The 14669-nt window shown below is 42.7% G+C and overlaps 1 pseudogene; it reads right to left on the bottom strand.

Annotated features, from left to right (window-relative positions):
* Positions 1–339: 339 nt before the first annotated feature.
* On the bottom strand, positions 340–12426 carry LOC103540843 (ubinuclein-1 pseudogene; annotated as a pseudogene).
* Positions 12427–14669: the final 2243 nt, after the last annotated feature.

The following is a 14669-nucleotide window of genomic DNA, read 5'->3' as shown; positions in this document are numbered from 1 at the left end:
GCTCCCACAGGCAGGCTACTGCTGCTCTGCAAATATTCACATATGGGCCAGGCTGCCCCTGCCTCCACTCACAGTTGCGCTGGCCACTGTGTGAAGATCCGCATCCTGGATTGCTGTTGCCAGGGAGTGGGAGGGGCCCATTCCCCTAGTTCCACTGTGTCCTGGGGGTCCAGTCCACCCACCTTCAGATGTATTGCTGCATGAATCTGTCAGGAGTCTTTTTGTGCTGTGTAAGAAATCCTCTGTTGGCTAATGGATGTCTGTTTGTTTAGTAGTAACTTAGAGAGGAGAGACAAAAGGAAAAACTCAATTCACCCAGATGCTGACATCACTCTCCAGAAGATTTATTTCTACTTTTGTACATAAAGACCTGTGACTTTTATGCAAAGCAATGGGGTTGCCAATTTGGGCTGATGGAATGAGAACCTTTTTATGAGGCTTAGCCTATGATTCCTTTACCTTGACTTTGAAGGAGCCATTACTTTGTTTTGATGTCAGGGACCCATGGTGTGGTCTGGTGTCCTTACACAGACAGCTGGTCTGCACCCAGTCTTGGGGCCAGAGAGTTGGAACTTCAGCATCCAGAAAAGCTTTCATGCAGTCCTCCACAGACTGGCTCTTGTTTCTGTCCAGATCACAGACCTCTTGTTTCATCTTTATCATCTGAAGAGCACCTTCCTGATTTCAGCATTCCATTGGAATTTCTTCTGGGCCCTGCTCCTCTTTTCTTCTTCCTTTCCAGAACAAATCTGTTCTCTCTGCTTCTTGTCTTTCTCCTCTTCCAGCATCTCTGCAGTATTTGCTTGTGTATGTCCCTGGCATTCATCCTGGTACTTGGCCATCTGCTCTGGCATTGTCCTGCCAATAGCTTCTTTAAGTTTCTGTAGAGGCTCCTTCAGATGCACCCCCACCCCCAGCTCACAGAGAGGAAATTTTTAAGCAAGTATGACCAGGGTGTCCTTGTGGCAGGGCAGGAATGGAGTCAAATGGCCATGTACCTCAGGACAGATCTGGCTGCTCAGCTTCCGGGTTTGCATCTCCATGCCGAATAGGATGTCATTAATATCCTGAGTGAAGAACTTCCATTTGCACTCTCCTTCAGCCTGATAGCTTGAACCAACTGCTCGATGCGCTCTTTCAGGGGCACTGGCAGGCCTTCAGGGAGGGAAGAGAGCTGTCTGAATTCCTAGTTCAATCTCACCCCATTGGAATCTCTTTCATCATCCATATCGCAGAAGGATCTTCCTTCTAGAGATTCACTGAGAAGCTGCTTCAAGTTCAAACCTGTCAGAAAGAACATGGCAATGGCCTCCTGGAGCAAATTGTTCTCAGAAGCAAGGGGTGGGAAGTGTTCCCTGATTCCCAGAGGTTTATGCTCCTTGTGCCTGTTTTTGCCGGGCCTGTTTCTCTGTCTGGAATTTCTTTAACATCTCTTTATCACTTGGATTCCCAGCAGCATTTCTTAGTCTTCTTTCCTTATCAGCATTGAGAGCTGTGAAGCCAGTTTGGGAAACTTGAGACTTGTTCATTCCTTCTCTCTGTCTAAGTGTCATCTGTTTTCTTCTTTATCATCTCACCATCTTCCTTCAACTTCTTTTTTGGTGATTTTTCCTGTTTTCTTTAATGAAGTCATTGTCAGATTCTAATGTTTGCTGTAACTGCAGTGTTCTCAAGTTAATGTAAAATTTTCCATAGTTAAAGGTGAGAGAAGCAGAAACAAGCTTATCACGTGCTTCAAGTCCAAATCCGTCAGTGGGAGAATCGGAGTCATCATACTCATCCCCCATACTGATCAAGTCCTGTATTTGATCTTTTCTATGATTCTTTCCACCCTCGTTTCTAGATTGAAGACTTCCTGCTGTTTCCTGTGCATTCTTCACCAGCTCTGGGTAGAAGAACTTTGGGCAGTGCTTGTTGTCTGGGTGAAAGAGAGTGAGTGTATTCTGAATAATTCTGCAGCTAGTTTAGAATCTCAGTGCTGTTCTGGTCTCCCAATCTCCTCTTGCCCAGGTTTCTTTTAAAAAATGTGGGATTCAGAGGATCTGGGAGAGAGGTGAACTGGATTCTGGTGGGTTCTGACACGACTACAAACAAGTGTTGGTAGTTGTTACCGTTTGGCTTCTTTGTCACAAGTGCAATAGCCCCATGGGCTGCAAATGTCCTCTGGCTGGCAGAGCGCACCAGATGCACTGGCTGCAGCTCCAGTTAGCAACTCGAGCCTGGAGCAAGTCTATCAGTGGTGCCCCATGCAGTTCCATGGTCCCTGTCCACAGATCCAAAAACTCCAGTAAGAGCAAAGAGAGGGAAAATCCCAACTCAAGGACTGTGAAACATCTCCGGAGACAGCAAGTTGGCTTGTGGTTAATGTCCTGGAAAAACTTGGAGATTTGGCTCTTTGAAAACCAGTTGTTACAAAAGAGCACTCACTGAAAACTCAACAATAAGAAAACAAACATACCAATTAAAATGAGCAAAAGATCTGAACAGATACCTCACCAAAGAAGACATACAGATGGCAAATAAACATGAAAAAATGCTCCACAATATATGTCATTAGGGAATTGTAAATTAAAACAACAGTGAGATACCACTGCACACCTATTCGAATAGCCAAAATCCAGAACACTGACAGCACCAAATGCTACTGAGAATGTGGAGCAGTAGGAACTCTCCTTCATTCCTGATGGGAATGCGAAATGGCATAGTCACTTTGGAAGACGGTTTGGCAATTTCTTACAAAGCTAAATATGCTCTTACCATAATATCTAGCAATCAAACGTATTGGTATTTATCCAAAAAGTGTTGAAAACTTATATCCATACAAAAACATGCACACAGATGTTTATAGCAGCTTTATGCATAATTGCTAAAACTTGGAAGCAACCAAGATGTTTTGAGTTGGTGAACGGATACATAAACTATGGTACATGCAGACAAAGGAATATTATTCAACGCTTAAAAGAAATGAGCTGTCAAGTCGTGAAAAGACATGGAGGAATCTTAAATGCATATTACTGAGTGACAGAAGCCAGTCTGAAAAGGCTTCATACCATGTGATTCCAACTACATAACATTCTGGAAAAGGCGAAACTGTGGAGACAATGAAAAGATCCGTGGTTGCCAGGGGTTGAGGAGGGGAGAGGGAGAAATGGGCAGAGCATAGAGAATTTTGAGGGCAGTGAAACTATCCTATATGATACAGTAATGGATATGTGTCATTATACATTTGTCCAAACCCATAGAATGTACAACACCAAGAGTGAACCCTGATGTAAACTATGGACTTTAGTTAATGATAGTGTATCAGTATTGGTTCATCAATTGTAACAAACATACCACACTAATACAAGACATAAATAATAGAGAAAACTGTGGGTTGGTGAGGGAGAGGGGGCATGTGGGAACTCTCTGTACTTCTAGATTAGTTTTTCTGTAGACCTAAAGCTGCTCTAAAAAATAAAGCTTATTACGTAGTGATTAAGTTCGCATCCTCTGCTTCAGCAGCCTGGGGTTCTCAGGTTCAGATCCCAGGCATGGCCTATGCACCACTTATCAAGCCATGCTGTGGGAGGCGTCCCACATACAAAATAAAGGAAGATGGACACAGATGTTAGCTCAGGGCCAATCTTCCTCAGCAAAAAACAAAAAAATTAAAAGAGGAGGATTGGGGGTAGATGTTAGCTCAGGGCTAATCTTCCTCAAAAAAACAAAAATAAAAATAGAGCCTATTAATTTTGTTTTTTTAAAAAAGCACTCACAACTGTGGGAGGACAAAACAGACCTTCTGAAAGAAGGAGTCTACCAGATGAGAATGGCATCCAGAGCACAGTGGAGAGTGGTCACCAAGCCCAGGACCTGGACAAGAAAAGGGGACAGGGCTTCCTAGGGCCGCAGCAAAGCAGAGTCCCCAGGGGCAAAGGAACAGCCCTGGATGTGCTGCATGGGACTGATGGGCTTAAAGGAGAGAGAAGTGGGTCTGTGGGGGTGGGGCAGTGCCAAGGGGCCAGGTGTTTGTGGTCAGAAGCCCAGGGAGGAGCGGAAGGAACCCTGCCCTCTTTTTAATGAATGTTATGCCTTCACTGATCTCCTGGAGCGTCCCAAACACAATTATTGTTGTCTTTTTCTGTTCTGTAACATTGACTCCACCTGTATTGAGTTCATGTCAGATTCTTTATTTTGTTAGATGTTTTTTCGCTAGCATGAGATTTCTTCATGTGTTTTAGAATTTTTATTTGCACGTTCATTTGGAATGTCTTTTCCTTTCTTTTTGTTCTCCTTTTCTTTTGTTTTATTTTCACTTACATTCTGACTTTGTCTGTCGAGCTGTTTGGCAATTGTCTCAGTTCAGCACCTCTTTAGCAGCAGGAAATTCAATGCAACTGGCACGCCTGCCTTTTATTTCCTGGGTTTGTTATACCACATACTATTGAAGAACCATTGTCTGTGGAAAACGAAACCACCACTTCCACACTGAATCTGTGGCATCTCTTGGAATGTGATTCTGTGCTCACTCAGACTTCTCTCTTACTGGGTCTCCAGCCATGCTCTCTTTCCAGGCTGAGACTCCGGTCTCTGTGCGCACAGACTGCATTCAAATTTTTGTGAATTTGACCCTAGTAGAGGTTTGGTACAGGAGAATGATCCTCTTCTTATCTCTACCTGCTTCGTCTGTACAAACTAATCTAGAAACTTTGCTTCCATTTGCTTGGGAGACAGAGAAAACCTTTCTGCAGTGAAAGAGAAGAACAAAGTAGAAATGCAAAGAGAAGCAAAACCTAAAGAGGAGGAGAGAAGAATTCATGAGTTCTCCATTTTCCTCAAGCCCTGTTCTCTGCCCGTCCTGAAGTTTGATTGTCTAACTCTTCCTTCAATTCCAGGACACACGTCAGTATCCTTATAATACCCCTTCCCTGTATTTTTTGCTTAAACTGGCTCCAGTGGTTTTCTGACACTTGCAATCAAAAGACCTATGGTGAATATGTGTCTTTTGGGCATCCTTTGGTTCAGTGTGTTTGTGATTCCTGTGCCAAGCACCACTGCGCCCCAAACTCTGAGAATTCCTACTCCCAGAACTCCTGCTTTGGAGTAGCAATCTTGGCTCTCACTATGAAGTGGGAGAGTTTGGACCTCTCTCAATACAAGAAAACTTTGACAGGAAGACGGGGTTTGGTCAGGGAAACAGAGCCACTATGTGTATTGCAGGAAACCAGGGGCCTGAGGGCTTACCTAGTGTGCCGAAGCCGGAGGAGTGAGGGTCTGAAGGCTGCAGCTAGAAGGTGGAGAAACAGTCACTGATGCTTCCAGCATGAAACACTGGACAGGGCAGGTGGTTCTCAGAAGTCCTCCAAGAATTGACCACAATTCTCAAGCGTCCAGAAATGACCTAACCAACTTCCTCTTCAGCAGCAAAATGATAACTTGGGAAGTTTGGGAAGCTATGGCATTTGAACATGATGATTGCCAAGTGGGAAATCACGGACAATTCCAAGAGTCTGGAGTTCACAGACAGCTCTGAGAAAATGGAGTTTGCAGAGCAGACCTTAGGAGTGGCCGGTAACCATGCAAAGTTGACAACTAACAATTGAGCCCAAGGACATTTGAAGGCAAGAAAATTGTCACATATTGAGAGCCAGAGGACTTCTCCCAAAGCCAAAATGGCTGAACCAAATGATCTCTGTGGCACTGTCCAGTTTTAACATATGCTGAATCTTTAACATGGTGCAGATAGTGTCCCCTGTAGACATTATCAATAGCAAGAAAAGCATGAAAGGTTGTGGAGTTGGACCACTCTTAATAAAATGACAAGATCTCCTTGCACACTGGCCTGTGACCGGGAAGGCAATGCCCAATGTTTCAGCACAGTTTGTTTTTTTCTTATAACTTCAGCTTTCCTGGACAAACCAGCCCTCCCTCCAATCCTTAGCCATCTCCCATTGCTTCTACCCCTGATTTTTGTGCTGTTCCCTGCCATTGAGGCCGCACTCTCCTGCCTCAGCTTACCTGCTCAGTGCTGGTCCATGACTGGCTTCGTTATTCCCAGCTTGGCTGGAGGGGATGGAAACACTTTTGCTTCCTCTGTCTCCTTGACCAATTTGCTTAACCAAATGCACAAGCACCTGGGACAAAGAGCCCTGCCTCCTCTCTCTTAAAAAATTACCCCACCTTTTTCAAATCCCTTCTTCAGTCAGCCTGTTTTGCTCTCCTCTCTTCATTGAATATGTAAAATCTTTCTTGTACGTTAAGAGCTTGTGAAAGATTTACTTGCCTTAGCCACATGATTTCCAGAATGTGTTAATTATGCATTGCTCTGAGCTTTTGCTGCTAATGTCATTTTACTGGACTGGAGAGAAGGTACTTGCAGTGGTTACATAATCCTCAGACTTGCTGACAGGGAATTTCACCACCATAATGTGCTTAAGTGGGGGGGGGGGGGTCCTCATTTTTGATTCATTGTCCTGATGAAATAAAATCCTTCTGGTATTTTCTTCTTTTAGTCTGATGGTGAAGGAAGTCAGCATTTTCTTTTATCTGGGCGCTCAACTTTACTTCTGTGGACAAACATCATTGAGAGACTGAAGTAATATTGTCAATGGTCTAAACAGAGGACTCAAAATTCCTATGCTAATGATGGATGGGTTTGTGGTTCTTTTTGTCAAAGTAAACACTAGAGCATCGTTTCATCCCCTCAAATTTTAGTTTCAAAAGGATGCTGATAAACATGGTGAAATTAATTGATCAGAAATGCTATAGTTTCTTCATAGTTGCAAATGGTATGACTATCAAATAGACTGACATAGAACACTTGACAGCTCTTTCTTATACACTGTAATTAATCTTGAAGCCAAATTTGTCGATTTTCAAAAATAAGTCAGTGAAACATGCAGTTAACACATGGCGTGAGTCTATGGCAAATAGACATGATGCGTGGTCCAGAGTAGGTTCATGCAGAAACCGGCTTTGCCTTTGATTAAATGGCAATGCGTGTTTATACAGCATCCTCCAAGTACTTAAGGAAACCCTGTATTTGGGGCTCAAATGCATGTACTACCACTTTGTCTTTTCAGCAGCATGGATTCAGTTGTTTTTGGTCAAGTATTTTTTGGGGTCCCTTCTGTACAATCACAGCATAATAAATTGTAGCTATTTAAAAATATGTCCACAAATTCTTTGACACTCTTCCTAGGTGGGTTCTGTGGCCTCTCCATCTGAATCTGGGCAGATCTTAGCAACTCATTTATAATCAATAGAATCAACAGAAGTGATCACATAACTTTTTTTTTTTTATTAATGTTATGATAGATTACAACCTTGTGAGATTTCAGTTGTACATTTTTGTTAGTCATGTTGTGGGTACACCACTTCCCCCTTTGTGCCCTCCCCCCACCCCCCCTTTTCCCTGGTAACCACTGATGTGATCACATAACTTTTGAGGCAAGTTCATAGAAGGTCATGCAGCTTCTGCTTGGTTCTCTTGGGACACTTGCTGTGGGGGAAGCCAGGTGTCATGTAAGAAACCCAACCAACCTGAGACCCTTAAGCTGTTGAGGCCATGTGGAAATACTCTGGTCGACAGCCTCACTGAACTCCTAGCCAACAGCCAAACTGCCAGCCATGTGAGTGGGCCATTTTGGACATCCAGCTCAGCTGAACCTTCAGATGACCCCAGTCATTGAGAAAGCCCAAGCAAGACCTGCCCAGCTGAACCCTTCTCCAAGTCTGCAGTCAAATAGTTTTGAAAGAATTCTTCACCTTTAGGAGATTCAAAATGCGCATTGTAACATTAAAGGCTCTGAGAAGTCCTGCGGTACAGAAATCTATTTAGCCTAAATTTATATAGCCACGAAGCTATTTTGTCTTAAGACATCTATTAGCATCTCTTAGGTGAAACTAGGAGTCTAATTAACACATTTTGGGAAATACTGGCCTTCAATTATAGCTGGGGACTATAGCTTGGCTCAAAATTCAGACGGCGAGCCTGTTGCAGTCGCAGGAGTTCATTGACCTCATCTTAATAAAGAAATCAAACTTCCATGGGGAGGGATGGATAATAGGGAAGGGTGGAAGATCTGAAATATCATATCAGAAAATAAGAGGCTATTGATTAAACCAGTAATTATACACAAGTGCAGGAAATATGTTAGCAATCGTCACGAAGGAAGTTATTTCTGAATAAGAATTGAGTTTTAAAATGTCCTTTTGGTTCTGCCTATTTTGGCTGTCAAAGGAGTGACAGAAACTCCTGACTGGGTCTCAGGGCAAAGCAATTATCTATCTGTCTATCTATCCACCTTCATTCATTTCATTTGAGTAAGTAATATATTCATGTAATATAAAATTCGCAAGGTACAAAGTGATATATGCTGAAAACTCTCCCTCCCACTCTGTCTTCCAACCACAGTGTTTCCAGTTTCTTGTCTATCCTTACAGGATTAACTTAAGCATGTATGAACAAATACACATATATGTTCTTAAAGAAAACATATAGTGGCATACTCTATATATTGTATCTGCACCTTGCTTTTTTATGTAAAAATATATATTTAAAGTCATTCCACATTCATACATGGAAAGCTTCCTTACTCTTATTTTTCCCACATCCACCTAATATTCCGTTGTATGGATGTACCACAATGTCATTAACCAGTCGCTTATTGATGGGCCTTTTCTTATTATAAACAACACTGCAATGAATAAACTTGGATGTGTACCACTTTGCACTTGTGCAAACATATCTGAGGATAAATTACCAGATATGGAATTACTGGGTCAAATGATGGCAAGCGTTGTTGGTGCCTGGCCCAGATCTCTTTTATGGGACTGGCATACCCATTCCCTAGCTGCGGCAGATGTTGGCTGCTAAAACCTTACACCTGCTTTCTTTTCTGGGGAGCTGCTGTCGACTGACAGTTGCTGCCTGGCTCGCAAATGTCTTGGGTGTTACACACCCTTGTAGGGGCAGCCCTTGGCCAATGACTGACAGATGTGTGGGTATAACAGCCCAGCCTCCTTGTTTGTGGGCAGGACAACCTCTGCGGTGCAATTTTCAGTCAAGAGCTCCCTGCGGGATCGGCTTAGGCTAGATTGATCTGAAACCACACCTTGCGCTAGCTCCTTCCCCTGCCATCCTGCTTCCTTTACTCTCCTTCAGGCTTCTCCTGAGAGCATTCCTTCAATAAGTCATCTGCACAAGAATCCTTGTCTCAGCCTCTGTTTCTAGGAAACCTAGTCTAAGACAAATGGTAGGTGCACATGTAATTTTTATAGATTTCATAGATATTACTCAGTTGCCCTCCATAGAGGTTGTACCTATTTAGACTCATCCTAGCAATGTAAGAAAGTGTTAGGGAAAATCTTAACATCTTAATTGCTCATGAAATATCAGTGAAAGAATAAATATATGTTGTGTCTTCTTTTGTTGATGGTACATTTGGTGCAGTCTACCCATACTTTTTTTATTTGTTTGTTTCCAGAGGAACAAGGACACACGTCTGCTTAAAGAGTTGTGTTGCCATCTCAACAGCCATGTGACCACTGACCTCGTAGCCCCTCCACTTGCTGTGGGTGCCGGGGAGTACTGAAAAGTAGATGGCAGCAAGGGCCATTAGGAAAGGAAAGGGTTAGGAAGGGTGAGTGTATTTTAAAATATAACAACATATAAGGACTGGTGTCTCAGTTTTTTGAAATCCTGACAAAGCATGGAATACAGATGGGAGGAAAATCTTTGGGACAATGGGAGATTCTGCTTCTGGATCCAAACTTGGTCAGTGCTTTTAGGGAAAATATGGTTTAAGCTGCAGTGTGGTTTGCATAAACCAGAGGCAACCTGCCGTGGGCTTTTGGATTAGCCAATTTGGGATCCAATCCCAGCTCTGCTGCCTTCTAACCCTGTGACCTTATCTGTCTGAATCTCAGTTTCATTTTCAGTAAAATAGTAATAATAATACCTCTCTTGCAAAGTTATGAAGATTCAATGTGTTTGGTCCCCAGTAGGAGTTCTGTAAAGAGTAGTGAAAAGGTAGTAGGAATTGTGGTTATTATTGTTATTGGAGCACTCTCATCAATGATGATGAAAGGTTTCAACACTAGGAAAGTATGTTTAGTACAGAAGAAGGCCCATGAGAAGGGCTCCTGATCTTCAAGGGCCAAAACCCCACTTTTTACCACTTCTTCACCTTGTCCTATTCCAATTCTTTTACACTAACAAAGGCCCATACTTCCCTCCCACTGCCTCAATCTCCCAGTTCATTCAGGGGCTGGTGCAGATAGCCAATAAAAGAAAGCCAGAGCATGTGGATGGCACGGTTTTCTCTTCTGGTAAATGTTTGGGAAACCAATGACCTGCACCCAAGAGGAAGGACTGACTCCCTGTATAGTAAGGGGTCTTAATGGTGAGAAGTTTTCCATTTCCACTGAGGATGACATAAAAGGAAATGGAAAAGCTGGAGCAGAAGGGATTAGGAAGGATTAAGCAAGCTCTTCCAAGACCTTCAATGCTAGAAGATTCCATACTGTGAACACATTGCCTCTGGGTTTATTTGGGTGTAGTCCAGCTTTATGATTCAGCATTGGCTTTGTGTTGTCTAAACCACCCGAAGGAATCCCCGCTCATAATACAAAATGTGCATATTGAGAACAAAGCCAAGGATTTTTAAAAAACCCTTCATCATGTTTAAAATCATTTTGGGGGGAAGTTTCAGATTATCTTCTTTCATTATATTCTCCACTGTTGTCCTGCTCATAAATGTTGATGTTGCATAATGAGTAGGGTTGTGAACAAGTTTATTTGCTTATTTGCTTTGGTGGAGGAAGGGGAAATTTTTTGAGAAAAGAAAATTGGAACATTTGTTTAAGAAATGTTTATGCTGAAAGAGTTTTCTCTGTTTTGGAAAAATAAGAAAGCCAGATTTGTTGTGAGCCTTTCATGTTAGATAATAGTTTTAGAGTATGTCTTTACATCTTGTAAAATAATCATCGCACAAATTATTTATCTTCTTTTCCAGAAGAAAGTACTTCTTGGTCCCTACACTTGACAGAACTTGCAGATGCAAATTGAGGTGGGGTGCGCCCCCAGCTTTTTGTTCTTCTGCAGTAGGGAAGGCGTATCGGGTAAGGGCACACGTGCCCACGTAGCGTTCACCGGGATCCAGGCTGTCATGTTGCACAACTCCAGGGGACACAATTACATTATATCCTATGTGAATGGATGGTCCTGCAGTCTATGGGTATAGTGACCATATTTTTTTCAAGCAAAAATCAGGACAAATGGTCTGGCAAAGCATTGTTTATGGTCTGTGAATATATTTAAAAGGAGTCTTACAAATAGCTTTTAATGATTTATGTGACAAATCATTGTGTAGAAAAGAATGAAACTCTGAAATTGATGTTGTCCTGGGAATTTTAATGTATACTCACTACCTATATCATGAATAGTTACCATTTATTGAAGATTTATTATTGAAACTACAAATTAAATGCTTTACAGAAATTATCTCATTTTCTCCCCAGAACAACTCTAGTTGGTGGGCACTATTAATCTATTTGATAGAGGGGATAACTGAAGTTCTGAGATGAGAAATAGCTTACCATGATTATGTAACTATAAGTGATGGAGCAGACATTCCTACCCAGGTTGGTGGAACCCATTCTCTTCGACAGTTGGACACTATACTGTCTCTCCTATTTAATGGGGGCTTTTTACTCTTTCATTGGCAAGTTTTGCTCTTTTATTTGGGTCTGGACTGCAGCAAAAGGCTGTAGTTCCATTAGGCCTAGAGATTTGCAACTCTCTCCTATTAGTGGAGAATTAAATATTCCTTAACTCTTCAACTTGTTCAGGACAACAAACATTTAATAAGAGTCTGCTTGGTACCACACACTGGGTTAGTAGTTACAGAATATAAAGATTAATGAATATCAACACTGCATTCTTCCTACCCTCAAGATGTGTGGATTAGAGGGAAAAGGCAAGCACACAAATAACTATAATATAAGGCCAACTGTAATAAGTGACATATTTGAGAAGCTAATTGATATAAGAGTTTTGGGAAGGTAGAAATTAAATCTGGCTAGGGAGGCTCCCTGGAGGAATTGGCATTTAATTAAAGCACTGGAAGATTGTAGGGCACTCGTGGTTACTATGGTTGTTTAAGAATTTACCCCCAAACACAGGAGCACTAAGGAATCATTTTCGTTTGCTACAAATCTTCGGGAATTCAGGAAGTTCTCAGCTGTGCAGTTCTTTCTTGGGGTCTCTTAAGTGGTTGTGATCAGATGTGACTGGGGTGCAGTCATCTGAAGGCTCGGGTGGCTGGACGACCAAGATGGCGCACTCACAGGGCTTGTGTTGATACAGGCTGTCAGCAAGAACTCAACTGGGAGTTCAGCTGGGCTGCCAGCTGGAGTGCCTACACATGGCCTCTGTAGCATCTAGGTGGTCTCAGGCAGAAGATGTTTGGACTTTTCTGACCTAGCCTTGGAAGTCACACAGCATCACTTCTGTCACATTCTATTGGTAACGAGAGATTACCAGCCCAGATTCAAGGGGAGGGACCATAGGCCCCACCTCTGGATGGGAAAAGGATCAAGGTCACATTGTAGAAGAGAATGTACAGTCTGCCACGAGGGTATGACAAGTGGAGGTATGGGCAAAAGGCCTTCTAGTTGGATAAAACAGCAGGAGCAGGAAAGAGGAATGTTCAAAGTGTGTTGAAGGAATGGCAAGTTGTCTGGTAGAGCTGGGGTGAGGAGTATGATAAATTGGGGGAGATAAATTTGAAAAACTATTTTGGGTCCTATCCACAGAGGCTTTCAAAGCCAGAATGTGAAGTCTGGATTTATTGAGGGGCAACCTAGTAATGAGATTAAGAGCATGGCTTTGGAGTCAGCTAGAACTCTTTCCAGATCAACCCTTTACCAGCTGTGTGACCTTGGGTGAATTCCTTACCCTTCCAGAGATTCAATGTTCTTACCTGCAAAAGGGGCTAATTACTACTTTGTTGCAGTTTTACTTCACAGGATAAGATAATGAATGTAAATCTGTTAGTATATAATAAAGGGTGGCAATTATTATTACTCTGATAGTAATAACGTAGCTAATGAGAGTGTTTGAAGATAAAGTAACATGATCATATTTGTCATTCAGAAAGATACCAGCAAGCAGCTAATAGGCCTGAAGTCAAGTAGACCAGTTAGGAAGAAATGACACTAACCTAGTTAAGAAGCCATGAGAACTGAACTGAACTGGAATGGTGACTGAGGAGGGCTTAGACAAGATGTTAAGCAGGAAGAGGTTTTATTTGGTGGCTCATTGGCTACAAGAGTGAGGAAGAGAGAGAACCTGACTTGGGTCACAGGTCAGAGTGCAGATCCTCCTGGTGAGGTGCTGCAAAGAGGCAGCATTTCTGCTGTCTAGGATTGTTCTTGCTCTTCACGTAACAGAAGTGTCTTCGGCAAGATTCTAGAAGCAGAACCTAAGACAAGGATTCTTGGGCAAGTGGTTTATTGGGAGGGTGTTCTCAGGAGAATGAGAATGAGGAAGAAGGATGGAGTAGAAGAAAATGTTAAGAAAGGAGTTGGTCTCGCCTGGAGACCAGCTTCAGCCGGATCCCACGGGGAGCTCTGGAGCTTGATTGTACCACACAATTAGTCGAACCTTGAGCCAAGAGAGCCTGCCTTTCATATCTCTCAGTCAGTCATTGGCATTGGGCTGCCTGGGGGTGGTTGGGTATGGTGTAATCTCCCTTGCCAGATGGCTCCATTTGGCTAAGAGCAATTCTCTGGAGAAGGGGGCAACTGTGAGCTCTCAGCAGCCACCACCCCTGGCAGCTGGGGAACGGGTGTACTGGCCCAAAAAAGGGGATTGGAGAGGCACCACCAGCGTCTCTTATAAGGGTCGGTATTGTGATCAGTCTGCTCGACACCTTTCCTGAGCCAGGGAACCAGTGCAACTGAACTTTTGCTCAGCATGCTTATGTTCATTATAGAAAACTCCTTTCGGTTGCAGGCTGTGATAATAACTAAGGTCTTGTGGTTAGGAGGTCATCTTTTCTTCTTAAAGGATCCTAGAGCATGGCACTGTGCATGTGTAGACTGCTGAAATGGAGGCCAGCAGCGAGTCTATAGGGCCTCTCGGCCTTCAGGTGGGCAGAGAGAGAGGGAGAGGGGAAGTGAGAGAAGCCCATAGAACAGACACACTTGGAGATGTGCGTTACATCGTGTTTACTGAAGAATTTTCTCCCTCATAATTTATGTACCTCTCAAAGGACCCAGCAGGTGCTATTTATTTCATCTCTGGCTCTGTGATCTTCTTTCCCATGCACACCGGATTTGATTGAGATTAGACAAATCACTATTTTCTCTGAAATGGGAGACTTCTGAAGCAATCTCTGAATAAAGTGCAAGACAAATTTAACTTTTGACATAGGTACTGTTTGCTTCTTTAAAGTCAATATAAATGATTAAACAAGAATAACTTATATAATTCAGAGTAAACGCATACAAGCATACCAAATCTTTAGATGAATGGTTTGGCTGCCTGCCACCAGAAATCTCCCACTTCCCTTTTATTATTAGAAGTAAACACAAAACCAAATCAACACCATCAAGGGTTTGCCCACTTGGAAAGGATATTGCATTCTGGAGCAGGCCAAAGGTTACACTACTCAAGATGA

The sequence above is a fragment of the Equus przewalskii genome, chromosome X, assembly GCF_037783145.1.
Source record: "Equus przewalskii isolate Varuska chromosome X, EquPr2, whole genome shotgun sequence".
In the NCBI taxonomy this organism is placed as follows: domain Eukaryota; kingdom Metazoa; phylum Chordata; class Mammalia; order Perissodactyla; family Equidae; genus Equus; species Equus przewalskii.
Note: the sequence above shows the minus strand (reverse complement) of the source record. Positions and strands in the feature narration are given on the sequence as shown.